We start from the raw sequence: 27,500 nt of genomic DNA, 5'->3' as shown, positions 1-27,500 counted from the left end.
GACGAGCCCATTTTAGCGGAAAACAATCAAATCCTGCTCAAAATACACAACCCCTCAACATTTCTCATTCCACTCGAAGCATTGTTGCGCAAAACATATTTTTTGCCTCAGGCGAAAAATGGATTACAATGCCTTGGCTTCCTTCCTGCTTGCTCTCAGTGCGCCCTGTGTGATGATTTCACAGGCTCTCCTTCCTGGCATTTAGGCATCAGATATTTGTCTGTCTCTGCCCGCAGCTGTGGGATTTTTCAGGACGTCTGAGTGTATGCATGCTGGCTGACACCGCTGCAATTTTCACACTTACCCCTCGCATTCCGAGCAACTGCTGATAAAGTATAGAGGAAATCGTGCAAACATATGAGGGGAACTGTGCTCCTTCAGTCAAACCAGCAAGCTTGTTTCTGTAGTGTAGTGGTTATCACGTTCGCCTCACACGCGAAAGGTCCCCGGTTCGAGACCGGGCAGAAACACTTGGCAGCAGCAGCTTTTGTGTTTGCTCCCTAAAACCTCAGTCTCTCTCAATGCAGACTTAGACAGAAATGACCTTTAAAAACTTGTGACCTGTGTAAAACGTGCTTTACTATTGCAGGACGCTAAAAAGTTATCTGCATCCCTCGGTGGTCGTGCATGTGCATTGTTTCTTGTTCTGTTTTTTTTTTTTTTTCTTGGCCATGTTATATTGTGGGGCCTTTAAAGCTGTGACTTTGATAGGAACATTGCAAGCGGCAAAATCAACAAGTGCAGACTGAAGAGTCCGACCTGCACACTGTTTTGGCTGTCAGGATGGCCGAGTGGTCTAAGGCGCCAGACTCAAGAGAGCTTGATCTTCAGTGAAGCTGAGCCTTCTGGTCTCTTCATGGAGGCGTGGGTTCAAATCCCACTTCTGACAGGTGTATTTTCTTCCCTTAAATCTTGCTCTGCTTGCAGAGCCAGCTCCTCACACCACTATCTTTGGAAGCTGCTGTGGCATGTGAGGAGAAATCCACCAACCCATCGGCTGGGCCCTCAATCAAAATTCTGTGTATTACTGGAAGGGACGTCTCAGGCACACCTTCTGTTAGAGCTGCACTTTATGACAGTAACTACCATGCTGGTTTCTACTTAAGCAGTTGATTCTATCGTTTGAAGTGAGGCTCTCCTGCCACCTTTTGGGCAAAGAAGACACTGCCCCTGCAACAACACAGGCAGACAAGCTCAAACTAGGTTTCTTGGTTAGGTGGGCGGAGCATATTGGCAATGGTGCCTCCTCGTGACTTGCAATTTACATGAAGAAGACAGAGAGGCAGCTGGGAGTAGGCAGTACCCATGAACCCCTGAACACTGTCTTGCGACTAGCACACAATTCTGAAATGAGGCGGGGGAAAGGAGGTGATTTCCCCATCAAGGGCCATTCCGGGAAATCAGCCACCCTGCGTCTCCCAGGTGAGTGTTTCAGGCCTATGAGCCACTAATATAAATCTCGCCTGATCGAGCGCTGATCGAGCAAGTGTGCTTGAATCCAAGAGGCATGCTCCTCTGGCTCAAGAGCTAGCAGGCCCTTCAGTGCTTCTGGTTGGGAAGTCTAAGGTGCAAGGGTCCATGACTTGCAGCGGGTTACAACTACCAGAAAGGGTCTGCTTTTCACATCAGTGCCCTAGTTCAGCTCACTGGCACAGGGCATTTTGACTACCTCTTGCCTTGCTAGAGACAAACAAAAAATCCTTGACAGAAAACATCAATTGCTATGGCACGCTTAGAGAGAGAGAGCCTCCAAATGGCCCTGCTTTTCGGAAAGACGCTTCAGAAGATGTTTCAAATGACTATGCAGCGGCAGTCTAGTTGGTATAGGGGTATGATTCTCGCTTCGGGTGTGAGAGGACCTCGGTTCAAATCCCAGACAAACCCCTACCTTTATAGGTTCAGTCTGTGTTTTAAACAGGAGTATTTCTGCTTTTCACTCTTGTAAGATGTCATGTTGCAATGCAATACATGCTTTATACTGGCGTCGAGACGGTTCAGCATCATGAAGGTATGCGAGATTTCTTTGCAACTGCTTTTCTGTGCTGGAGCAGCAGTGCTCGTAGGAACATTAAATGCACAGTGCTTCTCCATGGTAATTTCGGGTCCAGTTCTGAAATCACCTCTTGGAATGAAAGTGATCCCAGTTCCTTTCTTCCAAGGGAAGAGATCGTGTTCCGGAAGGCTCAGCTTTGAGCGTCATGAACATTGGCCCTCATCCTTGCATCCCAGTCCAATGCATAGCCACATAAAGCAAGCAGGTGTGTCTGTTTCCATAGTGTGGTGGTTCCAGTACAATGCATAGCCACATGAAGCAAGCTGGCAAGTGTGTCTGTTTGTCTAGTGTAGTGGTTATCATGCGCACCTCACATGCGAAAGGTCCCTGGTTCGAGACGCTGGGCTTTTTCACAGTATTTGCATTTCCTGCCTCACCTGACAGGCAAGCTGAGATAAAAGAGACTGTGTCTATCCCTCACCATCGTGAGGTACTACGCTCCTGGGGCATCTGTCACAGCTCACCAAGAGGAGTTGCGCCAGCTTACGGCAGTCAGTTGCTCACTGTTTGACCTTTGCAATGAAGCCTGAGCCTACAGCATTCAAGCCAGCCAAGGAAGGAAGGTACGAGAGCGAAAATAGCTTTCCTGCCCTCACCAAGAACACACACCTTGAGCAAATAAAGTGCCAGACTTACGAGGCCCTATCGCCACCGGAGCATCACTTTTAGTGACACCCCGGTGGCACTATGCACTGCGCGGTATTTACAAGATGGCGTTCAGCCACTTTTTGTGGCTTAACACCACCTTGTAAATACGGCCCCTTAGCACGCAGCGCGTTCCCTGGAAGGGGCGTGCAATGGGTGTTGTTGGGAGTGTGCCACAGCAACACCATAGCATTTTGATACTGCTCCAGATTTAGGAGTTGGCGTAAATCTGCGTCAGCACCAAAATCCAACGCCATCCCAGGGGTGTCGTTAGAGTGGCGCACTGAGGAGAAATGTTTTCATTTCTCCTTGTTTTTGCTCTTTCTATGTGTGATGCATTCTGCAGCACACATAGAAGTAAGAGCAAATCACCATTGAAGATTTTTTTTTTGGGCAGGAAGGTGTCCCTTCCTGCACAAAAACAATTTCCCCCTCAACGCAGTCATCCTTGTACCATGGTGCAAGAACGGCTGCGTTGGCGCTCAGCAGCTAATTTAGAGCTGGCGCAGGGGGAAGCACAGGGGTGCGCCGTATTCTACTAAATACGGCGCTTCCCTGCATTTTGAAAATGACGGCGCGTGGGGCTTGCAAATTTGGCACAGCGTCGCGCTTAGTCATTTTCTTGTAAATCTGGGCCAAAATGTCTAAAGGATAGAGGCTTTTTATGTCATGTTCGATGAAGACCATGCAAATGACTCTAGTCGTACTGCAGAAGAGAGCACCATGTGCAGTTTCTTGCTTTGGGATGTAGTCTCCCACTCTCTGTCACCAACCCTCCGAGCAGGGTCGGAGCCGTTGCATTTCTGTGCCCAGGCTCGTTGGTCTAGGGGTATGATTCTCGCTTAGGGTGCGAGAGGTCCCAGGTTCAAATCCCGGACAAGCCCATTTTAGCGGAAAACAATCAAATCCTGCTCAAAATACACAACCCCTCAACATTTCTCATTCCACTCGAAGCATTGTTGCGCAAAACATATTTTTTGCCTCAGGCGAAAAATGGATTACAATGCCTTGGCTTCCTTCCTGCTTGCTCTCAGTGCGCCCTGTGTGATGATTTCACAGGCTCTCCTTCCTGGCATTTAGGCATCAGATATTTGTCTGTCTATGCCCGCAGCTGTGGGATTTTTCAGGACGTCTGAGTGTATGCATGCTGGCTGACACCGCTGCAATTTTCACACTTACCCCTCGCATTCCGAGCAACTGCTGATAAAGTATAGAGGAAATCGTGCAAACATATGAGGGGAACTGTGCTCCTTCAGTCAAACCAGCAAGCTTGTTTCTGTAGTGTAGTGGTTATCACGTTCGCCTCACACGCGAAAGGTCCCCGGTTCGAGACCGGGCAGAAACACTTGGCAGCAGCAGCTTTTGTGTTTGCTCCCTAAAACCTCAGGCTCTCTCAATGCACACTTAGACAGAAATGACCTTTAAAAACTTGTGACCTGTGTAAAACGTGCTTTACTATTGCAGGACGCTAAAAAGTTATCTGCATCCCTCGGTGGTCGTGCATGTGCATTGTTTCTTGTTCTGTTTTTTTTTTTTTTTCTTGGCCATGTTATATTGTGGGGCCTTTAAAGCTGTGACTTTGATAGGAACATTGCAAGCGGCAAAATCAACAAGTGCAGACTGAAGAGTCCGACCTGCACACTGTTTTGGCTGTCAGGATGGCCGAGTGGTCTAAGGCGCCAGACTCAAGAGAGCTTGATCTTCAATGAAGCTGAGCCTTCTGGTCTCTTCATGGAGGCGTGGGTTCAAATCCCACTTCTGACAGGTGTATTTTCTTCCCTTAAATCTTGCTCTGCTTGCAGAGCCAGCTCCTCACACCACTATCTTTGGAAGCTGCTGTGGCATGTGAGGAGAAATCCACCAACCCATCGGCTGGGCCCTCAATCAAAATTCTGTGTATTACTGGAAGGGGCGTCTCAGGCACACCTTCTGTTAGAGCTGCACTTTATGACAGTAACTACCATGCTGGTTTCTACTTAAGCAGTTGATTCTATTGTTTGAAGTGAGGCTCTCCTGCCACCTTTTGGGCAAAGAAGACACTGCCCCTGCAACAACACAGGCAGACAAGCTCAAACTAGGTTTCTTGGTTAGGTGGGCGGAGCATATTGGCAATGGTGCCTCCTCGTGACTTGCAATTTACATGAAGAAGACAGAGAGGCAGCTGGGAGTAGGCAGTACCCATGAACCCCTGAACACTGTCTTGCGACTAGCACACAATTCTGAAATGAGGCGGGGGAAAGGAGGTGATTTCCCCATCAAGGGCCATTCCGGGAAATCAGCCACCCTGCGTCTCCCAGGTGAGTGTTTCAGGCCTATGAGCCACTAATATAAATCTCGCCTGATCGAGCGCTGATCGAGCAAGTGTGCTTGAATCCAAGAGGCATGCTCCTCTGGCTCAAGAGCTAGCAGGCCCTTCAGTGCTTCTGGTTGGGAAGTCTAAGGTGCAAGGGTCCATGACTTGCAGCGGGTTACAACTACCAGAAAGGGTCTGCTTTTCACATCAGTGCCCTAGTTCAGCTCATTGGCACAGGGCATTTTGACTACCTCTTGCCTTGCTAGAGACAAACAAAAAATCCTTGACAGAAAACATCAATTGCTATGGCACGCTTAGAGAGAGAGAGCCTCAAAATGGCCCTGCTTTTCGGAAAGACGCTTCAGAAGATGTTTCAAATGACTATGCAGCGGCAGTCTAGTTGGTATAGGGATATGATTCTCGCTTCGGGTGTGAGAGGACCTCGGTTCAAATCCCAGACAAACCCCTACCTTTATAGGTTCAGTCTGTGTTTTAAACAGGAGTATTTCTGCTTTTCACTCTTGTAAGATGTCATGTTGCAATGCAATACATGCTTTATACTGGCGTCGAGACGGTTCAGCATCATGAAGGTATGCGAGATTTCTTTGCAACTGCTTTTCTGTGCTGGAGCAGCAGTGCTCGTAGGAACATTAAATGCACAGTGCTTCTCCATGGTAATTTCGGGTCCAGTTCTGAAATCACCTCTTGGAATGAAAGTGATCCCAGTTCCTTTCTTCCAAGGGAAGAGATCGTGTTCCGGAAGGCTCAGCTTTGAGCGTCATGAACATTGGCCCTCATCCTTGCATCCCAGTCCAATGCATAGCCACATAAAGCAAGCAGGTGTGTCTGTTTCCATAGTGTGGTGGTTCCAGTACAATGCATAGCCACATGAAGCAAGCTGGCAAGTGTGTCTGTTTGTCTAGTGTAGTGGTTATCATGCGCACCTCACATGCGAAAGGTCCCTGGTTCGAGACGCTGGGCTTTTTCACAGTATTTGCATTTCCTGCCTCACCTGACAGGCAAGCTGAGATAAAAGAGACTGTGTCTATCCCTCACCATCGTGAGGTACTACGCTCCTGGGGCATCTGTCACAGCTCACCAAGAGGAGTTGCGCCAGCTTACGGCAGTCAGTTGCTCACTGTTTGACCTTTGCAATGAAGCCTGAGCCTACAGCATTCAAGCCAGCCAAGGAAGGAAGGTACGAGAGCGAAAATAGCTTTCCTGCCCTCACCAAGAACACACACCTTGAGCAAATAAAGTGCCAGACTTACAAGGCCCTATCGCCACCGGAGCATCACTTTTAGTGACGCCCCGGTGGCACTATGCACTGCGCGGTATTTACAAGATGGCGTTCAGCCACTTTTTGTGGCTTAACACCACCTTGTAAATACGGCCCCTTAGCACGCAGCGCGTTCCCTGGAAGGGGCGTGCAATGGGTGTTGTTGGGAGTGTGCCACAGCAACACCATAGCATTTTGATACTGCTCCAGATTTAGGAGTTGGCGTAAATCTGCGTCAGCACCAAAATCCAACGCCATCCCAGGGGTGTCGTTAGAGTGGCGCACTGAGGAGAAATGTTTTCATTTCTCCTTGTTTTTGCTCTTTCTATGTGTGATGCATTCTGCAGCACACATAGAAGTAAGAGCAAATCACCATTGAAGATTTTTTTTTTGGGCAGGAAGGTGTCCCTTCCTGCACAAAAACAATTTCCCCCTCAACGCAGTCATCCTTGTACCATGGTGCAAGAACGGCTGCGTTGGCGCTCAGCAGCTAATTTAGAGCTGGCGCAGGGGGAAGCACAGGGGTGCGCTGTATTCTACTAAATACGGCGCTTCCCTGCATTTTGAAAATGACGGCGCGTGGGGCTTGCAAATTTGGCACAGCGTCGCGCTTAGTCATTTTCTTGTAAATCTGGGCCAAAATGTCTAAAGGATAGAGGCTTTTTATGTCATGTTCGATGAAGACCATGCAAATGACTCTAGTCGTACTGCAGAAGAGAGCACCATGTGCAGTTTCTTGCTTTGGGATGTAGTCTCCCACTCTCTGTCACCAACCCTCCGAGCAGGGTCGGAGCCATTGCATTTCTGTGCACAGGCTCGTTGGTCTAGGGGTATGATTCTCGCTTAGGGTGCGAGAGGTCCCAGGTTCAAATCCCGGACAAGCCCATTTTAGCGGAAAACAATCAAATCCTGCTCAAAATACACAACCCCTCAACATTTCTCATTCCACTCGAAGCACTGTTGCGCAAAACATATTTTTTGCCTCAGGCGAAAAATGGATTACAATGCCTTGGCTTCCTTCCTGCTTGCTCTCAGTGCGCCCTGTGTGATGATTTCACAGGCTCTCCTTCCTGGCATTTAGGCATCAGATATTTGTCTGTCTCTGCCCGCAGCTGTGGGATTTTTCAGGACGTCTGAGTGTATGCATGCTGGCTGACACCGCTGCAATTTTCACACTTACCCCTCGCATTCCAAGCAACTGCTGATAAAGTATAGAGGAAATCGTGCAAACATATGAGGGGAACTGTGCTCCTTCAGTCAAACCAGCAAGCTTGTTTCTGTAGTGTAGTGGTTATCACGTTCACCTCACACGCGAAAGGTCCCCGGTTCGAGACCGGGCAGAAACACTTGGCAGCAGCAGCTTTTGTGTTTGCTCCCTAAAACCTCAGGCTCTCTCAATGCACACTTAGACAGAAATGACCTTTAAAAACTTGTGACCTGTGTAAAACGTGCTTTACTATTGCAGGACGCTAAAAAGTTATCTGTATCCCTCGGTGGTCGTGCATGTGCATTGTTTCTTGTTCTGTTTTTTTTTTTTTTTCTTGGCCATGTTATATTGTGGGGCCTTTAAAGCTGTGACTTTGATAGGAACATTGCAAGCGGCAAAATCAACAAGTGCAGACTGAAGAGTCCGACCTGCACACTGTTTTGGCTGTCAGGATGGCCGAGTGGTCTAAGGCGCCAGACTCAAGAGAGCTTGATCTTCAGGGAAGCTGAGCCTTCTGGTCTCTTCATGGAGGCGTGGGTTCAAATCCCACTTCTGACAGGTGTATTTTCTTCCCTTAAATCTTGCTCTGCTTGCAGAGCCAGCTCCTCACACCACTATCTTTGGAAGCTGCTGTGGCATGTGAGGAGAAATCCACCAACCCATCGGCTGGGCCCTCAATCAAAATTCTGTGTATTACTGGAAGGGGCGTCTCAGGCACACCTTCTGTTAGAGCTGCACTTTATGACAGTAACTACCATGCTGGTTTCTACTTAAGCAGTTGATTCTATTGTTTGAAGTGAGGCTCTCCTGCCACCTTTTGGGCAAAGAAGACACTGCCCCTGCAACAACACAGGCAGACAAGCTCAAACTAGGTTTTTTGGTTAGGTGGGCGGAGCATATTGGCAATGGTGCCTCCTCGTGACTTGCAATTTACATGAAGAAGACAGAGAGGCAGCTGGGAGTAGGCAGTACCCATGAACCCCTGAACACTGTCTTGCGACTAGCACACAATTCTGAAATGAGGCGGGGGAAAGGAGGTGATTTCCCCATCAAGGGCCATTCCGGGAAATCAGCCACCCTGCGTCTCCCAGGTGAGTGTTTCAGGCCTATGAGCCACTAATATAAATCTCACCTGATCGAGCCTGATTGAGCGCTGATCAAGCAAGTGTGCTTGAATCCAAGAGGCATGCTCCTCTGGCTCAAGAGCTAGCAGGTCCTTCAGTGCTTCTGGTTGGGAAGTCTAAGGTGCAAGGGTCCATGACTTGCAGCGGGTTACAACTACCAGAAAGGGTCTGCTTTTCACATCAGTGCCCTAGTTCAGCTCACTGGCACAGGGCATTTTGACTACCTCTTGCCTTGCTAGAGACAAACAAAAAATCTTTGACAGAAAACATCAATTGCTATGGCACGCTTAGAGAGAGAGAGCCTCCAAATGGCCCTGCTTTTCGGAAAGACGCTTCAGAAGATGTTTCAAATGACTATGCAGCGGCAGTCTAGTTGGTATAGGGGTATGATTCTCGCTTCGGGTGTGAGAGGACCTCGGTTCAAATCCCAGACAAACCCCTACCTTTATAGGTTCAGTCTGTGTTTTAAACAGGAGTATTTCTGCTTTTCACTCTTGTAAGATGTCATGTTGCAATGCAATACATGCTTTATACTGGCGTCGAGACGGTTCAGCATCATGAAGGTATGCGAGATTTCTTTGCAACTGCTTTTCTGTGCTGGAGCAGCAGTGCTCGTAGGAACATTAAATGCACAGTGCTTCTCCATGGTAATTTCGGGTCCAGTTCTGAAATCACCTCTTGGAATGAAAGTGATCCCAGTTCCTTTCTTCCAAGGGAAGAGATTGTGTTCCGGAAGGCTCAGCTTTGAGCGTCATGAACATTGGCCCTCATCCTTGCATCCCAGTCCAATGCATAGCCACATAAAGCAAGCAGGTGTGTCTGTTTCCATAGTGTGGTGGTTCCAGTACAATGCATAGCCACATGAAGCAAGCCGGCAAGTGTGTCTGTTTGTCTAGTGTAGTGGTTATCATGCGCACCTCACATGCGAAAGGTCCCTGGTTCGAGTCGCTGGGCTTTTTCACAGTATTTGCATTTCCTGCCTCACCTGACAGGCAAGCTGAGATAAAAGAGACTGTGTCTATCCCTCACCATCGTGAGGTACTACGCTCCTGGGGCATCTGTCACAGCTCACCAAGAGGAGTTGCGCCAGCTTACGGCAGTCAGTTGCTCACTGTTTGACCTTTGCAATGAAGCCTGAGCCTACAGCATTCAAGCCAGCCAAGGAAGGAAGGTACGAGAGCGAAAATAGCTTTCCTGCCCTCACCAAGAACACACACCTTGAGCAAATAAAGTGCCAGACTTACAAGGCCCTATCGCCACCGGAGCATCACTTTTAGTGACGCCCCGGTGGCACTATGCACTGCGCGGTATTTACAAGATGGCGTTCAGCCACTTTTTGTGGCTTAACACCACCTTGTAAATACGGCCCCTTAGCACGCAGCGCGTTCCCTGGAAGGGGCGTGCAATGGGTGTTGTTGGGAGTGTGCCACAGCAACACCATAGCATTTTGATGCTGCTCCAGATTTAGGAGTTGGCGTAAATCTGCGTCAGCACCAAAATCCAACGCCATCCCAGGGGTGTCGTTAGAGTGGCGCACTGAGGAGAAATGTTTTCATTTCTCCTTGTTTTTGCTCTTTCTATGTGTGATGCATTCTGCAGCACACATAGAAGTAAGAGCAAATCACCATTGAAGATTTTTTTTTTGGGCAGGAAGGTGTCCCTTCCTGCACAAAAACAATTTCCCCCTCAACGCAGTCATCCTTGTACCATGGTGCAAGAACGGCTGCGTTGGCGCTCAGCAGCTAATTTAGAGCTGGTGCAGGGGGAAGCACAGGGGTGCGCTGTATTCTACTAAATACGGCGCTTCCCTGCATTTTGAAAATGACGGCGCGTGGGGCTTGCAAATTTGGCACAGCGTCGCGCTTAGTCATTTTCTTGTAAATCTGGGCCAAAATGTCTAAAGGATAGAGGCTTTTTATGTCATGTTCGATGAAGACCATGCAAATGACTCTAGTCGTACTGCAGAAGAGAGCACCATGTGCAGTTTCTTGCTTTGGGATGTAGTCTCCCACTCTCTGTCACGAACCCTCCGAGCAGGGTCGGAGCCGTTGCATTTCTGTGCCCAGGCTCGTTGGTCTAGGGGTATGATTCTCGCTTAGGGTGCGAGAGGTCCCAGGTTCAAATCCCGGACGAGCCCATTTTAGCGGAAAACAATCAAATCCTGCTCAAAATACACAACCCCTCAACATTTCTCATTCCACTCGAAGCATTGTTGCGCAAAACATATTTTTTGCCTCAGGCGAAAAATGGATTACAATGCCTTGGCTTCCTTCCTGCTTGCTCTCAGTGCGCCCTGTGTGATGATTTCACAGGCTCTCCTTCCTGGCATTTAGGCATCAGATATTTGTCTGTCTCTGCCCGCAGCTGTGGGATTTTTCAGGACGTCTGAGTGTATGCATGCTGGCTGACACCGCTGCAATTTTCACACTTACCCCTCGCATTCCGAGCAACTGCTGATAAAGTATAGAGGAAATCGTGCAAACATATGAGGGGAACTGTGCTCCTTCAGTCAAACCAGCAAGCTTGTTTCTGTAGTGTAGTGGTTATCACGTTCGCCTCACACGCGAAAGGTCCCCGGTTCGAGACCGGGCAGAAACACTTGGCAGCAGCAGCTTTTGTGTTTGCTCCCTAAAACCTCAGTCTCTCTCAATGCAGACTTAGACAGAAATGACCTTTAAAAACTTGTGACCTGTGTAAAACGTGCTTTACTATTGCAGGACGCTAAAAAGTTATCTGCATCCCTCGGTGGTCGTGCATGTGCATTGTTTCTTGTTCTGTTTTTTTTTTTTTTTCTTGGCCATGTTATATTGTGGGGCCTTTAAAGCTGTGACTTTGATAGGAACATTGCAAGCGGCAAAATCAACAAGTGCAGACTGAAGAGTCCGACCTGCACACTGTTTTGGCTGTCAGGATGGCCGAGTGGTCTAAGGCGCCAGACTCAAGAGAGCTTGATCTTCAGTGAAGCTGAGCCTTCTGGTCTCTTCATGGAGGCGTGGGTTCAAATCCCACTTCTGACAGGTGTATTTTCTTCCCTTAAATCTTGCTCTGCTTGCAGAGCCAGCTCCTCACACCACTATCTTTGGAAGCTGCTGTGGCATGTGAGGAGAAATCCACCAACCCATCGGCTGGGCCCTCAATCAAAATTCTGTGTATTACTGGAAGGGACGTCTCAGGCACACCTTCTGTTAGAGCTGCACTTTATGACAGTAACTACCATGCTGGTTTCTACTTAAGCAGTTGATTCTATCGTTTGAAGTGAGGCTCTCCTGCCACCTTTTGGGCAAAGAAGACACTGCCCCTGCAACAACACAGGCAGACAAGCTCAAACTAGGTTTCTTGGTTAGGTGGGCGGAGCATATTGGCAATGGTGCCTCCTCGTGACTTGCAATTTACATGAAGAAGACAGAGAGGCAGCTGGGAGTAGGCAGTACCCATGAACCCCTGAACACTGTCTTGCGACTAGCACACAATTCTGAAATGAGGCGGGGGAAAGGAGGTGATTTCCCCATCAAGGGCCATTCCGGGAAATCAGCCACCCTGCGTCTCCCAGGTGAGTGTTTCAGGCCTATGAGCCACTAATATAAATCTCGCCTGATCGAGCGCTGATCGAGCAAGTGTGCTTGAATCCAAGAGGCATGCTCCTCTGGCTCAAGAGCTAGCAGGCCCTTCAGTGCTTCTGGTTGGGAAGTCTAAGGTGCAAGGGTCCATGACTTGCAGCGGGTTACAACTACCAGAAAGGGTCTGCTTTTCACATCAGTGCCCTAGTTCAGCTCACTGGCACAGGGCATTTTGACTACCTCTTGCCTTGCTAGAGACAAACAAAAAATCCTTGACAGAAAACATCAATTGCTATGGCACGCTTAGAGAGAGAGAGCCTCCAAATGGCCCTGCTTTTCGGAAAGACGCTTCAGAAGATGTTTCAAATGACTATGCAGCGGCAGTCTAGTTGGTATAGGGGTATGATTCTCGCTTCGGGTGTGAGAGGACCTCGGTTCAAATCCCAGACAAACCCCTACCTTTATAGGTTCAGTCTGTGTTTTAAACAGGAGTATTTATGCTTTTCACTCTTGTAAGATGTCATGTTGCAATGCAATACATGCTTTATACTGGCGTCGAGACGGTTCAGCATCATGAAGGTATGCGAGATTTCTTTGCAACTGCTTTTCTGTGCTGGAGCAGCAGTGCTCGTAGGAACATTAAATGCACAGTGCTTCTCCATGGTAATTTCGGGTCCAGTTCTGAAATCACCTCTTGGAATGAAAGTGATCCCAGTTCCTTTCTTCCAAGGGAAGAGATCGTGTTCCGGAAGGCTCAGCTTTGAGCGTCATGAACATTGGCCCTCATCCTTGCATCCCAGTCCAATGCATAGCCACATAAAGCAAGCAGGTGTGTCTGTTTCCATAGTGTGGTGGTTCCAGTACAATGCATAGCCACATGAAGCAAGCCGGCAAGTGTGTCTGTTTGTCTAGTGTAGTGGTTATCATGCGCACCTCACATGCGAAAGGTCCCTGGTTCGAGACGCTGGGCTTTTTCACAGTATTTGCATTTCCTGCCTCACCTGACAGGCAAGCTGAGATAAAAGAGACTGTGTCTATCCCTCACCATCGTGAGGTACTACGCTCCTGGGGCATCTGTCACAGCTCACCAAGAGGAGTTGCGCCAGCTTACGGCAGTCAGTTGCTCACTGTTTGACCTTTGCAATGAAGCCTGAGCCTACAGCATTCAAGCCAGCCAAGGAAGGAAGGTACGAGAGCGAAAATAGCTTTCCTGCCCTCACCAAGAACACACACCTTGAGCAAATAAAGTGCCAGACTTACAAGGTCCTATCGCCACCGGAGCATCACTTTTAGTGACGCCCCCGTGGCACTATGCACTGCGCGGTATTTACAAGATGGCGTTCAGCCACTTTTTGTGGCTTAACACCACCTTGTAAATACGGCCCCTTAGCACGCAGCGCGTTCCCTGGAAGGGGCGTGCAATGGGTGTTGTTGGGAGTGTGCCACAGCAACACCATAGCATTTTGATGCTGCTCCAGATTTAGGAGTTGGCGTAAATCTGCGTCAGCACCAAAATCCAACGCCATCCCAGGGGTGTCGTTAGAGTGGCGCACTGAGGAGAAATGTTTTCATTTCTCCTTGTTTTTGCTCTTTCTATGTGTGATGCATTCTGCAGCACACATAGAAGTAAGAGCAAATCACCATTGAAGATTTTTTTTTTGGGCAGGAAGGTGTCCCTTCCTGCACAAAAACAATTTCCCCCTCAACGCAGTCATCCTTGTACCATGGTGCAAGAACGGCTGCGTTGGCGCTCAGCAGCTAATTTAGAGCTGGCGCAGGGGGAAGCACAGGGGTGCGCTGTATTCTACTAAATACGGCGCTTCCCTGCATTTTGAAAATGACGGCGCGTGGGGCTTGCAAATTTGGCACAGCGTCGCGCTTAGTCATTTTCTTGTAAATCTGGGCCAAAATGTCTAAAGGATAGAGGCTTTTTATGTCATGTTCGATGAAGACCATGCAAATGACTCTAGTCGTACTGCAGAAGAGAGCACCATGTGCAGTTTCTTGCTTTGGGATGTAGTCTCCCACTCTCTGTCACCAACCCTCCGAGCAGGGTCGGAGCCGTTGCATTTCTGTGCCCAGGCTCGTTGGTCTAGGGGTATGATTCTCGCTTAGGGTGCGAGAGGTCCCAGGTTCAAATCCCGGACAAGCCCATTTTAGCGGAAAACAATCAAATCCTGCTCAAAATACACAACCCCTCAACATTTCTCATTCCACTCGAAGCATTGTTGCGCAAAACATATTTTTTGCCTCAGGCGAAAAATGGATTACAATGCCTTGGCTTCCTTCCTGCTTGCTCTCAGTGCGCCCTGTGTGATGATTTCACAGGCTCTCCTTCCTGGCATTTAGGCATCAGATATTTGTCTGTCTATGCCCGCAGCTGTGGGATTTTTCAGGACGTCTGAGTGTATGCATGCTGGCTGACACCGCTGCAATTTTCACACTTACCCCTCGCATTCCGAGCAACTGCTGATAAAGTATAGAGGAAATCGTGCAAACATATGAGGGGAACTGTTCTCCTTCAGTCAAACCAGCAAGCTTGTTTCTGTAGTGTAGTGGTTATCATGTTCGCCTCACACGCGAAAGGTCCCCGGTTCGAGACCGGGCAGAAACACTTGGCAGCAGCAGCTTTTGTGTTTGCTCCCTAAAACCTCAGTCTCTCTCAATGCAGACTTAGACAGAAATGACCTTTAAAAACTTGTGACCTGTGTAAAACGTGCTTTACTATTGCAGGACGCTAAAAAGTTATCTGCATCCCTCGGTGGTCGTGCATGTGCATTGTTTCTTGTTCTGTTTTTTTTTTTTTTTCTTGGCCATGTTATATTGTGGGGCCTTTAAAGCTGTGACTTTGATAGGAACATTGCAAGCGGCAAAATCAACAAGTGCAGACTGAAGAGTCCGACCTGCACACTGTTTTGGCTGTCAGGATGGCCGAGTGGTCTAAGGCGCCAGACTCAAGAGAGCTTGATCTTCAGTGAAGCTGAGCCTTCTGGTCTCTTCATGGAGGCGTGGGTTCAAATCCCACTTCTGACAGGTGTATTTTCTTCCCTTAAATCTTGCTCTGCTTGCAGAGCCAGCTCCTCACACCACTATCTTTGGAAGCTGCTGTGGCATGTGAGGAGAAATCCACCAACCCATCGGCTGGGCCCTCAATCAAAATTCTGTGTATTACTGGAAGGGACGTCTCAGGCACACCTTCTGTTAGAGCTGCACTTTATGACAGTAACTACCATGCTGGTTTCTACTTAAGCAGTTGATTCTATCGTTTGAAGTGAGGCTCTCCTGCCACCTTTTGGGCAAAGAAGACACTGCCCCTGCAACAACACAGGCAGACAAGCTCAAACTAGGTTTCTTGGTTAGGTGGGCGGAGCATATTGGCAATGGTGCCTCCTCGTGACTTGCAATTTACATGAAGAAGACAGAGAGGCAGCTGGGAGTAGGCAGTACCCATGAACCCCTGAACACTGTCTTGCGACTAGCACACAATTCTGAAATGAGGCGGGGGAAAGGAGGTGATTTCCCCATCAAGGGCCATTCCGGGAAATCAGCCACCCTGCGTCTCCCAGGTGAGTGTTTCAGGCCTATGAGCCACTAATATAAATCTCGCCTGATCGAGCGCTGATCGAGCAAGTGTGCTTGAATCCAAGAGGCATGCTCCTCTGGCTCAAGAGCTAGCAGGCCCTTCAGTGCTTCTGGTTGGGAAGTCTAAGGTGCAAGGGTCCATGACTTGCAGCGGGTTACAACTACCAGAAAGGGTCTGCTTTTCACATCAGTGCCCTAGTTCAGCTCACTGGCACAGGGCATTTTGACTACCTCTTGCCTTGCTAGAGACAAACAAAAAATCCTTGACAGAAAACATCAATTGCTATGGCACGCTTAGAGAGAGAGAGCCTCCAAATGGCCCTGCTTTTCGGAAAGACGCTTCAGAAGATGTTTCAAATGACTATGCAGCGGCAGTCTAGTTGGTATAGGGGTATGATTCTCGCTTCGGGTGTGAGAGGACCTCGGTTCAAATCCCAGACAAACCCCTACCTTTATAGGTTCAGTCTGTGTTTTAAACAGGAGTATTTCTGCTTTTCACTCTTGTAAGATGTCATGTTGCAATGCAATACATGCTTTATACTGGCGTCGAGACGGTTCAGCATCATGAAGGTATGCGAGATTTCTTTGCAACTGCTTTTCTGTGCTGGAGCAGCAGTGCTCGTAGGAACATTAAATGCACAGTGCTTCTCCATGGTAATTTCGGGTCCAGTTCTGAAATCACCTCTTGGAATGAAAGTGATCCCAGTTCCTTTCTTCCAAGGGAAGAGATCGTGTTCCGGAAGGCTCAGCTTTGAGCGTCATGAACATTGGCCCTCATCCTTGCATCCCAGTCCAATGCATAGCCACATAAAGCAAGCAGGTGTGTCTGTTTCCATAGTGTGGTGGTTCCAGTACAATGCATAGCCACATGAAGCAAGCTGGCAAGTGTGTCTGTTTGTCTAGTGTAGTGGTTATCATGCGCACCTCACATGCGAAAGGTCCCTGGTTCGAGACGCTGGGCTTTTTCACAGTATTTGCATTTCCTGCCTCACCTGACAGGCAAGCTGAGATAAAAGAGACTGTGTCTATCCCTCACCATCGTGAGGTACTACGCTCCTGGGGCATCTGTCACAGCTCACCAAGAGGAGTTGCGCCAGCTTACGGCAGTCAGTTGCTCACTGTTTGACCTTTGCAATGAAGCCTGAGCCTACAGCATTCAAGCCAGCCAAGGAAGGAAGGTACGAGAGCGAAAATAGCTTTCCTGCCCTCACCAAGAACACACACCTTGAGCAAATAAAGTGCCAGACTTACGAGGCCCTATCGCCACCGGAGCATCACTTTTAGTGACACCCCGGTGGCACTATGCACTGCGCGGTATTTACAAGATGGCGTTCAGCCACTTTTTGTGGCTTAACACCACCTTGTAAATACGGCCCCTTAGCACGCAGCGCGTTCCCTGGAAGGGGCGTGCAATGGGTGTTGTTGGGAGTGTGCCACAGCAACACCATAGCATTTTGATGCTGCTCCAGATTTAGGAGTTGGCGTAAATCTGCGTCAGCACCAAAATCCAACGCCATCCCAGGGGTGTCGTTAGAGTGGCGCACTGAGGAGAAATGTTTTCATTTCTCCTTGTTTTTGCTCTTTCTATGTGTGATGCATTCTGCAGCACACATAGAAGTAAGAGCAAATCACCATTGAAGATTTTTTTTTTGGGCAGGAAGGTGTCCCTTCCTGCACAAAAACAATTTCCCCCTCAACGCAGTCATCCTTGTACCATGGTGCAAGAACGGCTGCGTTGGCGCTCAGCAGCTAATTTAGAGCTGGCGCAGGGGGAAGCACAGGGGTGCGCTGTATTCTACTAAATACGGCGCTTCCCTGCATTTTGAAAATGACGGCGCGTGGGGCTTGCAAATTTGGCACAGCGTCGCGCTTAGTCATTTTCTTGTAAATCTGGGCCAAAATGTCTAAAGGATAGAGGCTTTTTATGTCATGTTCGATGAAGACCATGCAAATGACTCTAGTCGTACTGCAGAAGAGAGCACCATGTGCAGTTTCTTGCTTTGGGATGTAGTCTCCCACTCTCTGTCACCAACCCTCCGAGCAGGGTCGGAGCCGTTGCATTTCTGTGCCCAGGCTCGTTGGTCTAGGGGTATGATTCTCGCTTAGGGTGCGAGAGGTCCCAGGTTCAAATCCCGGACAAGCCCATTTTAGCGGAAAACAATCAAATCCTGCTCAAAATACACAACCCCTCAACATTTCTCATTCCACTCGAAGCATTGTTGCGCAAAACATATTTTTTGCCTCAGGCGAAAAATGGATTACAATGCCTTGGCTTCCTTCCTGCTTGCTCTCAGTGCGCCCTGTGTGATGATTTCACAGGCTCTCCTTCCTGGCATTTAGGCATCAGATATTTGTCTGTCTATGCCCGCAGCTGTGGGATTTTTCAGGACGTCTGAGTGTATGCATGCTGGCTGACACCGCTGCAATTTTCACACTTACCCCTCGCATTCCGAGCAACTGCTGATAAAGTATAGAGGAAATCGTGCAAACATATGAGGGGAACTGTGCTCCTTCAGTCAAACCAGCAAGCTTGTTTCTGTAGTGTAGTGGTTATCACGTTCGCCTCACACGCGAAAGGTCCCCGGTTCGAGACCGGGCAGAAACACTTGGCAGCAGCAGCTTTTGTGTTTGCTCCCTAAAACCTCAGGCTCTCTCAATGCACACTTAGACAGAAATGACCTTTAAAAACTTGTGACCTGTGTAAAACGTGCTTTACTATTGCAGGACGCTAAAAAGTTATCTGCATCCCTCGGTGGTCGTGCATGTGCATTGTTTCTTGTTCTGTTTTTTTTTTTTTTTCTTGGCCATGTTATATTGTGGGGCCTTTAAAGCTGTGACTTTGATAGGAACATTGCAAGCGGCAAAATCAACAAGTGCAGACTGAAGAGTCCGACCTGCACACTGTTTTGGCTGTCAGGATGGCCGAGTGGTCTAAGGCGCCAGACTCAAGAGAGCTTGATCTTCAATGAAGCTGAGCCTTCTGGTCTCTTCATGGAGGCGTGGGTTCAAATCCCACTTCTGACAGGTGTATTTTCTTCCCTTAAATCTTGCTCTGCTTGCAGAGCCAGCTCCTCACACCACTATCTTTGGAAGCTGCTGTGGCATGTGAGGAGAAATCCACCAACCCATCGGCTGGGCCCTCAATCAAAATTCTGTGTATTACTGGAAGGGGCGTCTCAGGCACACCTTCTGTTAGAGCTGCACTTTATGACAGTAACTACCATGCTGGTTTCTACTTAAGCAGTTGATTCTATTGTTTGAAGTGAGGCTCTCCTGCCACCTTTTGGGCAAAGAAGACACTGCCCCTGCAACAACACAGGCAGACAAGCTCAAACTAGGTTTCTTGGTTAGGTGGGCGGAGCATATTGGCAATGGTGCCTCCTCGTGACTTGCAATTTACATGAAGAAGACAGAGAGGCAGCTGGGAGTAGGCAGTACCCATGAACCCCTGAACACTGTCTTGCGACTAGCACACAATTCTGAAATGAGGCGGGGGAAAGGAGGTGATTTCCCCATCAAGGGCCATTCCGGGAAATCAGCCACCCTGCGTCTCCCAGGTGAGTGTTTCAGGCCTATGAGCCACTAATATAAATCTCGCCTGATCGAGCCTGATTGAGCGCTGATCAAGCAAGTGTGCTTGAATCCAAGAGGCATGCTCCTCTGGCTCAAGAGCTAGCAGGCCCTTCAGTGCTTCTGGTTGGGAAGTCTAAGGTGCAAGGGTCCATGACTTGCAGTGGGTTACAACTACCAGAAAGGGTCTGCTTTTCACATCAGTGCCCTAGTTCAGCTCACTGGCACAGGGCATTTTGACTACCTCTTGCCTTGCTAGAGACAAACAAAAAATCCTTGACAGAAAACATCAATTGCTATGGCACGCTTAGAGAGAGAGAGAGCCTCCAAATGGCCCTGCTTTTCGGAAAGACGCTTCAGAAGATGTTTCAAATGACTATGCAGCGGCAGTCTAGTTGGTATAGGGGTATGATTCTTGCTTCGGGTGTGAGAGGACCTCGGTTCAAATCCCAGACAAACCCCTACCTTTATAGGTTCAGTCTGTGTTTTAAACAGGAGTATTTCTGCTTTTCACTCTTGTAAGATGTCATGTTGCAATGCAATACATGCTTTATACTGGCGTCGAGACGGTTCAGCATCATGAAGGTATGCGAGATTTCTTTGCAACTGCTTTTCTGTGCTGGAGCAGCAGTGCTCGTAGGAACATTAAATGCACAGTGCTTCTCCATGGTAATTTCGGGTCCAGTTCTGAAATCACCTCTTGGAATGAAAGTGATCCCAGTTCCTTTCTTCCAAGGGAAGAGATCGTGTTCCGGAAGGCTCAGCTTTGAGCGTCATGAACATTGGCCCTCATCCTTGCATCCCAGTCCAATGCATAGCCACATAAAGCAAGCAGGTGTGTCTGTTTCCATAGTGTGGTGGTTCCAGTACAATGCATAGCCACATGAAGCAAGCCGGCAAGTGTGTCTGTTTGTCTAGTGTAGTGGTTATCATGCGCACCTCACATGCGAAAGGTCCCTGGTTCGAGCAGCTGGGCTTTTCACAGTATTTGCATTTCCTGCCTCACCTGACAGGCAAGCTGAGATAAAAGAGACTGTGTCTATCCCTCACCATCGTGAGGTACTACGCTCCTGGGGCATCTGTCACAGCTCACCAAGAGGAGTTGCGCCAGCTTACGGCAGTCAGTTGCTCACTGTTTGACCTTTGCAATGAAGCCTGAGCCTACAGCATTCAAGCCAGCCAAGGAAGGAAGGTACGAGAGCGAAAATAGCTTTCCTGCCCTCACCAAGAACACACACCTTGAGCAAATAAAGTGCCAGACTTACAAGGTCCTATCGCCACCGGAGCATCACTTTTAGTGACGCCCCCGTGGCACTATGCACTGCGCGGTATTTACAAGATGGCGTTCAGCCACTTTTTGTGGCTTAACACCACCTTGTAAATACGGTCCCTTAGCACGCAGCGCGTTCCCTGGAAGGGGCGTGCAATGGGTGTTGTTGGGAGTGTGCCACAGCAACACCATAGCATTTTGATGCTGCTCCAGATTTAGGAGTTGGCGTAAATCTGCGTCAGCACCAAAATCCAACGCCATCCCAGGGGTGTCGTTAGAGTGGCGCACTGAGGAGAAATGTTTTCATTTCTCCTTGTTTTTGCTCTTTCTATGTGTGATGCATTCTGCAGCACACATAGAAGTAAGAGCAAATCACCATTGAAGATTTTTTTTTTGGGCAGGAAGGTGTCCCTTCCTGCACAAAAACAATTTCCCCCTCAACGCAGTCATCCTTGTACCATGGTGCAAGAACGGCTGCGTTGGCGCTCAGCAGCTAATTTAGAGCTGGCGCAGGGGGAAGCACAGGGGTGCGCTGTATTCTACTAAATACGGCGCTTCCCTGCATTTTGAAAATGACGGCGCGTGGGGCTTGCAAATTTGGCACAGCGTCGCGCTTAGTCATTTTCTTGTAAATCTGGGCCAAAATGTCTAAAGGATAGAGGCTTTTTATGTCATGTTCGATGAAGACCATGCAAATGACTCTAGTCGTACTGCAGAAGAGAGCACCATGTGCAGTTTCTTGCTTTGGGATGTAGTCTCCCACTCTCTGTCACCAACCCTCCGAGCAGGGTCGGAGCCGTTGCATTTCTGTGCCCAGGCTCGTTGGTCTAGGGGTATGATTCTCGCTTAGGGTGCGAGAGGTCCCAGGTTCAAATCCCGGACAAGCCCATTTTAGCGGAAAACAATCAAATCCTGCTCAAAATACACAACCTCTCAACATTTCTCATTCCACTCGAAGCATTGTTGCGCAAAACATATTTTTTGCCTCAGGCGAAAAATGGATTACAATGCCTTGGCTTCCTTCCTGCTTGCTCTCAGTGCGCCCTGTGTGATGATTTCACAGGCTCTCCTTCCTGGCATTTAGGCATCAGATATTTGTCTGTCTATGCCCGCAGCTGTGGGATTTTTCAGGACGTCTGAGTGTATGCATACTGGCTGACACCGCTGCAATTTTCACACTTACCCCTCGCATTCCGAGCAACTGCTGATAAAGTATAGAGGAAATCGTGCAAACATATGAGGGGAACTGTTCTCCTTCAGTCAAACCAGCAAGCTTGTTTCTGTAGTGTAGTGGTTATCACGTTCGCCTCACACGCGAAAGGTCCCCGGTTCGAGACCGGGCAGAAACACTTGGCAGCAGCAGCTTTTGTGTTTGCTCCCTAAAACCTCAGTCTCTCTCAATGCAGACTTAGACAGAAATGACCTTTAAAAACTTGTGACCTGTGTAAAACGTGCTTTACTATTGCAGGACGCTAAAAAGTTATCTGCATCCCTCGGTGGTCGTGCATGTGCATTGTTTCTTGTTCTGTTTTTTTTTTTTTTTCTTGGCCATGTTATATTGTGGGGCCTTTAAAGCTGTGACTTTGATAGGAACATTGCAAGCGGCAAAATCAACAAGTGCAGACTGAAGAGTCCGACCTGCACACTGTTTTGGCTGTCAGGATGGCCGAGTGGTCTAAGGCGCCAGACTCAAGAGAGCTTGATTTTCAGTGAAGCTGAGCCTTCTGGTCTCTTCATGGAGGCGTGGGTTCAAATCCCACTTCTGACAGGTGTATTTTCTTCCCTTAAATCTTGCTCTGCTTGCAGAGCCAGCTCCTCACACCACTATCTTTGGAAACTGCTGTGGCATGTGAGGAGAAATCCACCAACCCATCGGCTGGGCCCTCAATCAAAATTCTGTGTATTACTGGAAGGGACGTCTCAGGCACACCTTCTGTTAGAGCTGCACTTTATGACAGTAACTACCATGCTGGTTTCTACTTAAGCAGTTGATTCTATCGTTTGAAGTGAGGCTCTCCTGCCACCTTTTGGGCAAAGAAGACACTGCCCCTGCAACAACACAGGCAGACAAGCTCAAACTAGGTTTCTTGGTTAGGTGGGCGGAGCATATTGGCAATGGTGCCTCCTCGTGACTTGCAATTTACATGAAGAAGACAGAGAGGCAGCTGGGAGTAGGCAGTACCCATGAACCCCTGAACACTGTCTTGCGACTAGCACACAATTCTGAAATGAGGCGGGGGAAAGGAGGTGATTTCCCCATCAAGGGCCATTCCGGGAAATCAGCCACCCTGCGTCTCCCAGGTGAGTGTTTCAGGCCTATGAGCCACTAATATAAATCTCGCCTGATCGAGCGCTGATCGAGCAAGTGTGCTTGAATCCAAGAGGCATGCTCCTCTGGCTCAAGAGCTAGCAGGCCCTTCAGTGCTTCTGGTTGGGAAGTCTAAGGTGCAAGGGTCCATGACTTGCAGCGGGTTACAACTACCAGAAAGGGTCTGCTTTTCACATCAGTGCCCTAGTTCAGCTCACTGGCACAGGGCATTTTGACTACCTCTTGCCTTGCTAGAGACAAACAAAAAATCCTTGACAGAAAACATCAATTGCTATGGCACGCTTAGAGAGAGAGAGCCTCCAAATGGCCCTGCTTTTCGGAAAGACGCTTCAGAAGATGTTTCAAATGACTATGCAGCGGCAGTCTAGTTGGTATAGGGGTATGATTCTCGCTTCGGGTGTGAGAGGACCTCGGTTCAAATCCCAGACAAACCCCTACCTTTATAGGTTCAGTCTGTGTTTTAAACAGGAGTATTTCTGCTTTTCACTCTTGTAAGATGTCATGTTGCAATGCAATACATGCTTTATACTGGCGTCGAGACGGTTCAGCATCATGAAGGTATGCGAGATTTCTTTGCAACTGCTTTTCTGTGCTGGAGCAGCAGTGCTCGTAGGAACATTAAATGCACAGTGCTTCTCCATGGTAATTTCGGGTCCAGTTCTGAAATCACCTCTTGGAATGAAAGTGATCCCAGTTCCTTTCTTCCAAGGGAAGAGATCGTGTTCCGGAAGGCTCAGCTTTGAGCGTCATGAACATTGGCCCTCATCCTTGCATCCCAGTCCAATGCATAGCCACATAAAGCAAGCAGGTGTGTCTGTTTCCATAGTGTGGTGGTTCCAGTACAATGCATAGCCACATGAAGCAAGCTGGCAAGTGTGTCTGTTTGTCTAGTGTAGTGGTTATCATGCGCACCTCACATGCGAAAGGTCCCTGGTTCGAGACGCTGGGCTTTTTCACAGTATTTGCATTTCCTGCCTCACCTGACAGGCAAGCTGAGATAAAAGAGACTGTGTCTATCCCTCACCATCGTGAGGTACTACGCTCCTGGGGCATCTGTCACAGCTCACCAAGAGGAGTTGCGCCAGCTTACGGCAGTCAGTTGCTCACTGTTTGACCTTTGCAATGAAGCCTGAGCCTACAGCATTCAAGCCAGCCAAGGAAGGAAGGTACGAGAGCGAAAATAGCTTTCCTGCCCTCACCAAGAACACACACCTTGAGCAAATAAAGTGCCAGACTTACAAGGCCCTATCGCCACCGGAGCATCACTTTTAGTGACGCCCCGGTGGCACTATGCACTGCGCGGTATTTACAAGATGGCGTTCAGCCACTTTTTGTGGCTTAACACCACCTTGTAAATACGGCCCCTTAGCACGCAGCGCGTTCCCTGGAAGGGGCGTGCAATGGGTGTTGTTGGGAGTGTGCCACAGCAACACCATAGCATTTTGATACTGCTCCAGATTTAGGAGTTGGCGTAAATCTGCGTCAGCACCAAAATCCAACGCCATCCCAGGGGTGTCGTTAGAGTGGCGCACTGAGGAGAAATGTTTTCATTTCTCCTTGTTTTTGCTCTTTCTATGTGTGATGCATTCTGCAGCACACATAGAAGTAAGAGCAAATCACCATTGAAGATTTTTTTTTTGGGCAGGAAGGTGTCCCTTCCTGCACAAAAACAATTTCCCCCTCAACGCAGTCATCCTTGTACCATGGTGCAAGAACGGCTGCGTTGGCGCTCAGCAGCTAATTTAGAGCTGGCGCAGGGGGAAGCACAGGGGTGCGCTGTATTCTACTAAATACGGCGCTTCCCTGCATTTTGAAAATGACGGCGCGTGGGGCTTGCAAATTTGGCACAGCGTCGCGCTTAGTCATTTTCTTGTAAATCTGGGCCAAAATGTCTAAAGGATAGAGGCTTTTTATGTCATGTTCGATGAAGACCATGCAAATGACTCTAGTCGTACTGCAGAAGAGAGCACCATGTGCAGTTTCTTGCTTTGGGATGTAGTCTCCCACTCTCTGTCACCAACCCTCCGAGCAGGGTCGGAGCCGTTGCATTTCTGTGCCCAGGCTCGTTGGTCTAGGGTTATGATTCTCGCTTAGGGTGCGAGAGGTCCCAGGTTCAAATCCCGGACAAGCCCATTTTAGCGGAAAACAATCAAATCCTGCTCAAAATACACAACCCCTCAACATTTCTCATTCCACTCGAAGCATTGTTGCGCAAAACATATTTTTTGCCTCAGGCGAAAAATGGATTACAATGCCTTGGCTTCCTTCCTGCTTGCTCTCAGTGCGCCCTGTGTGATGATTTCACAGGCTCTCCTTCCTGGCATTTAGGCATCAGATATTTGTCTGTCTCTGCCCGCAGCTGTGGGATTTTTCAGGACGTCTGAGTGTATGCATGCTGGCTGACACCGCTGCAATTTTCACACTTACCCCTCGCATTCCAAGCAACTGCTGATAAAGTATAGAGGAAATCGTGCAAACATATGAGGGGAACTGTGCTCCTTCAGTCAAACCAGCAAGCTTGTTTCTGTAGTGTAGTGGTTATCACGTTCGCCTCACACGCGAAAGGTCCCCGGTTCGAGACCGGGCAGAAACACTTGGCAGCAGCAGCTTTTGTGTTTGCTCCCTAAAACCTCAGGCTCTCTCAATGCACACTTAGACAGAAATGACCTTTAAAAACTTGTGACCTGTGTAAAACGTGCTTTACTATTGCAGGACGCTAAAAAGTTATCTGCATCCCTCGGTGGTCGTGCATGTGCATTGTTTCTTGTTCTGTTTTTTTTTTTTTTTCTTGGCCATGTTATATTGTGGGGCCTTTAAAGCTGTGACTTTGATAGGAACATTGCAAGCGGCAAAATCAACAAGTGCAGACTGAAGAGTCCGACCTGCACACTGTTTTGGCTGTCAGGATGGCCGAGTGGTCTAAGGCGCCAGACTCAAGAGAGCTTGATCTTCAGTGAAGCTGAGCCTTCTGGTCTCTTCATGGAGGCGTGGGTTCAAATCCCACTTCTGACAGGTGTATTTTCTTCCCTTAAATCTTGCTCTGCTTGCAGAGCCAGCTCCTCACACCACTATCTTTGGAAGCTGCTGTGGCATGTGAGGAGAAATCCACCAACCCATCGGCTGGGCCCTCAATCAAAATTCTGTGTATTACTGGAAGGGGCGTCTCAGGCACACCTTCTGTTAGAGCTGCACTTTATGACAGTAACTACCATGCTGGTTTCTACTTAAGCAGTTGATTCTATTGTTTGAAGTGAGGCTCTCCTGCCACCTTTTGGGCAAAGAAGACACTGCCCCTGCAACAACACAGGCAGACAAGCTCAAACTAGGTTTTTTGGTTAGGTGGGCGGAGCATATTGGCAATGGTGCCTCCTCGTGACTTGCAATTTACATGAAGAAGACAGAGAGGCAGCTGGGAGTAGGCAGTACCCATGAACCCCTGAACACTGTCTTGCGACTAGCACACAATTCTGAAATGAGGCGGGGGAAAGGAGGTGATTTCCCCATCAAGGGCCATTCCGGGAAATCAGCCACCCTGCGTCTCCCAGGTGAGTGTTTCAGGCCTATGAGCCACTAATATAAATCTCACCTGATCGAGCCTGATTGAGCGCTGATCAAGCAAGTGTGCTTGAATCCAAGAGGCATGCTCCTCTGGCTCAAGAGCTAGCAGGTCCTTCAGTGCTTCTGGTTGGGAAGTCTAAGGTGCAAGGGTCCATGACTTGCAGCGGGTTACAACTACCAGAAAGGGTCTGCTTTTCACATCAGTGCCCTAGTTCAGCTCACTGGCACAGGGCATTTTGACTACCTCTTGCCTTGCTAGAGACAAACAAAAAATCTTTGACAGAAAACATCAATTGCTATGGCACGCTTAGAGAGAGAGAGCCTCCAAATGGCCCTGCTTTTCGGAAAGACGCTTCAGAAGATGTTTCAAATGACTATGCAGCGGCAGTCTAGTTGGTATAGGGGTATGATTCTCGCTTCGGGTGTGAGAGGACCTCGGTTCAAATCCCAGACAAACCCCTACCTTTATAGGTTCAGTCTGTGTTTTAAACAGGAGTATTTCTGCTTTTCACTCTTGTAAGATGTCATGTTGCAATGCAATACATGCTTTATACTGGCGTCGAGACGGTTCAGCATCATGAAGGTATGCGAGATTTCTTTGCAACTGCTTTTCTGTGCTGGAGCAGCAGTGCTCGTAGGAACATTAAATGCACAGTGCTTCTCCATGGTAATTTCGGGTCCAGTTCTGAAATCACCTCTTGGAATGAAAGTGATCCCAGTTCCTTTCTTCCAAGGGAAGAGATTGTGTTCCGGAAGGCTCAGCTTTGAGCGTCATGAACATTGGCCCTCATCCTTGCATCCCAGTCCAATGCATAGCCACATAAAGCAAGCAGGTGTGTCTGTTTCCATAGTGTGGTGGTTCCAGTACAATGCATAGCCACATGAAGCAAGCCGGCAAGTGTGTCTGTTTGTCTAGTGTAGTGGTTATCATGCGCACCTCACATGCGAAAGGTCCCTGGTTCGAGTCGCTGGGCTTTTTCACAGTATTTGCATTTCCTGCCTCACCTGACAGGCAAGCTGAGATAAAAGAGAC

At 48.6% G+C, this 27,500-nt stretch overlaps 8 non-coding genes across 8 annotated transcripts; all 8 read left to right on the top strand.

The window, feature by feature from the left end:
* The first annotated feature begins 397 nt into the window (after window positions 1-397).
* On the top strand, window positions 398-470 carry TRNAV-CAC (transfer RNA valine (anticodon CAC)). The gene has a single exon. It is a non-coding gene; the product is annotated as a tRNA-Val (tRNA).
* Window positions 471-3,970: 3,500 nt separating this feature from the next.
* TRNAV-CAC (transfer RNA valine (anticodon CAC)) lies at window positions 3,971-4,043 on the top strand. The gene has a single exon. It is a non-coding gene; the product is annotated as a tRNA-Val (tRNA).
* Window positions 4,044-7,543: 3,500 nt separating this feature from the next.
* On the top strand, window positions 7,544-7,616 carry TRNAV-CAC (transfer RNA valine (anticodon CAC)). The gene has a single exon. It is a non-coding gene; the product is annotated as a tRNA-Val (tRNA).
* A 3,510-nt stretch (window positions 7,617-11,126) lies between these two features.
* On the top strand, window positions 11,127-11,199 carry TRNAV-CAC (transfer RNA valine (anticodon CAC)). The gene has a single exon. It is a non-coding gene; the product is annotated as a tRNA-Val (tRNA).
* A 3,500-nt stretch (window positions 11,200-14,699) lies between these two features.
* Window positions 14,700-14,772, top strand: TRNAV-CAC (transfer RNA valine (anticodon CAC)). Its single transcript has one exon. It is a non-coding gene; the product is annotated as a tRNA-Val (tRNA).
* Window positions 14,773-18,272: 3,500 nt separating this feature from the next.
* TRNAV-CAC (transfer RNA valine (anticodon CAC)) lies at window positions 18,273-18,345 on the top strand. The gene has a single exon. It is a non-coding gene; the product is annotated as a tRNA-Val (tRNA).
* A 3,511-nt stretch (window positions 18,346-21,856) lies between these two features.
* Window positions 21,857-21,929, top strand: TRNAV-CAC (transfer RNA valine (anticodon CAC)). Its single transcript has one exon. It is a non-coding gene; the product is annotated as a tRNA-Val (tRNA).
* A 3,500-nt stretch (window positions 21,930-25,429) lies between these two features.
* On the top strand, window positions 25,430-25,502 carry TRNAV-CAC (transfer RNA valine (anticodon CAC)). Its single transcript has one exon. It is a non-coding gene; the product is annotated as a tRNA-Val (tRNA).
* The last annotated feature ends 1,998 nt before the right edge of the window (window positions 25,503-27,500 follow it).

The sequence above is a fragment of the Pleurodeles waltl genome, unplaced genomic scaffold (genome assembly GCF_031143425.1).
Source record: "Pleurodeles waltl isolate 20211129_DDA unplaced genomic scaffold, aPleWal1.hap1.20221129 scaffold_345, whole genome shotgun sequence".
NCBI lineage: Eukaryota > Metazoa > Chordata > Amphibia > Caudata > Salamandridae > Pleurodeles > Pleurodeles waltl.
Note: the sequence above shows the minus strand (reverse complement) of the source record. Positions and strands in the feature narration are given on the sequence as shown.